The sequence below is a fragment of the Palaemon carinicauda genome, chromosome 20 (assembly GCF_036898095.1).
Source record: "Palaemon carinicauda isolate YSFRI2023 chromosome 20, ASM3689809v2, whole genome shotgun sequence".
NCBI classification, from domain to species: Eukaryota; Metazoa; Arthropoda; class Malacostraca; order Decapoda; family Palaemonidae; genus Palaemon; species Palaemon carinicauda.
Window position 1 is genome coordinate 115,308,617 of NC_090744.1, and position 2,500 is coordinate 115,311,116.

A 2,500-nucleotide genomic window follows, 5' to 3' on the forward strand; every position below is an offset into this window, starting at 1 on the left:
TGTATTAGTGGTAAATTTCTGACAGTTTATATAAACGCGAATGTATTAATGGTAAATTTCTGACAGTTTATATAAACGCGAATGTATTAATGGTAAATTTCTGACAGTATATAAACGCAAATGTATTAGTGGTAAATTTCTGACAGTTTATATAAACGCAAATGTATTAATGGTAAATTTCTGACAGTTTATATAAACACGAATGTATTAATGTTATATCTATAACAGTTTATATAAACGCGAATGTATTAATGGTAAATTTCTGACAGTTTATATAAACACAAATGTATTAATGGTAAATTTCTGATAGTTTATATAAACGCAAATGTATTAATGGTAAATTTCTGACAGTTTATATAAACGCCAATGTATTAATGGTAAATTTCTGATAGTTTATATAAACGCAAATGTATTAATGGTAAATTTCTGACAGTTTATATAAACGCAAATGTATTAATGGTAAATTTCTGAGAGTTTATATAAACGCAAATGTATTAATGGTAAATTTCTGACAGTTTATATAAACGCAAATGTATTAATGTTAAATTTCTGAGAGTTTATATAAACACAAATGTATTAATGGTAAATTTCTGACAGTTTATATAAACGCAAATGTATTAATGGTAAATTTCTGAGAGTTTATATAAACGCAAATGTATTAATGGTAAATTTCTGACAGTTTATATAAACGCAAATGTATTAATGTTAAATTTCTGACAGTTTATATAAACACAAATGTATTAATGGTAAATTTCTGACAGTTTATATAAACGCAAATGTATTAATGGTAAATTTCTGACAGTTTATATAAATGCAAATGTATTCATGGTAAAATTCTAACAGTTTATATAAAGGCGAATGTATTAGTGGTAAATTTATGACAGTTTATATAAACGCGAATGTATTAATGTTAAATTTCTGACAGTTTATATAAACGCAAATGTATTAATGGTAAATTTCTGACAGTTTATATAAACGCAAATGTATTAATAGTAAATTTCTGACAGTTTATATAAACGCAAATGTATTCATGGTAAATTTCTGACAGTTTATATAAACGCAAATGTATTCATGGTAAATTTCTGACAGTTTATATAAACGCAAATGTATTAATGGTAAATTTATGACAGTTTATATAAACGCAAATGTATTAATGGTAAATTTCTGACAGTTTATATAAACGCAAATGTATTAATGGTAAATTTCTGACAGTTTATATAAACGCGAATGTATTCATGGTAAATTTCTGACAGTTTATATAAACGCGAATGTATTAATGGTAAATTTCTTACAGTTTATATAAACGCAAATGTATTCATGGTAAATTTCTAACAGTTTATATAAACGCGAATGTATTCATGGTAAATTTCTAACAGTTTATATAAACGCGAATGTATTCATGGTAAATTTATGACAGTTTATATAAACGCGAATGTATTCATGGTAAATTTATGACAGTTTATATAAACGCGAATGTATTCATGGTAAATTTCTTACAGTTTATATAAACGCGAATGTATTCATGGTAAATTTCTTACAGTTTATATAAACGCGAATGTATTCATGGTAAATTTCTAACAGTTTATATAAACGCGAATGTATTCATGGTAAATTTCTAACAGTTTATATAAACGCGAATGTATTCATGGTAAATTTATGACAGTTTATATAAACGCGAATGTATTCATGGTAAATTTATGACAGTTTATATAAACGCGAATGTATTCATGGTAAATTTATGACAGTTTATATAAACGCGAATGTATTCATGGTAAATTTATGACAGTTTATATAAACGCGAATGTATTCATGGTAAATTTATGACAGTTTATATAAACGCGAATGTATTCATGGTAAATTTATGACAGTTTATATAAACGCGAATGTATTCATGGTAAATTTATGACAGTTTATATAAACGCGAATGTATTCATGGTAAATTTATGACAGTTTATATAAACGCGAATGTATTCATGGTAAATTTATGACAGTTTATATAAACGCGAATGTATTCATGGTAAATTTCTTACAGTTTATATAAACGCGAATGTATTCATGGTAAATTTCTTACAGTTTATATAAACGCGAATGTATTCATGGTAAATTTATGACAGTTTATATAAACGCGAATGTATTCATGGTAAATTTATGACAGTTTATATAAACGCGAATGTATTCATGGTAAATTTATGACAGTTTATATAAACGCGAATGTATTAATGGTAAATTTCTGACAGTTTATATAAACGCAGATGTATTAATGGTAAATTTCTGACAGTTTATATAAACGCAAATGAATTAATGGTAAATTTCTGACAGTTTATATAAACACGAATGTATTCATGATAAATTTCTGACAGTTTATATAAACGCGAATGTATTAATGTTAAATTTCTGACAGTTTATATAAACGCGAATGTATTAATGGTAAATTTCTGACAGTTTATATAAACGCAAATGTATTAATGTTAAATTTCTGACAGTTTATATAAACGCGAAT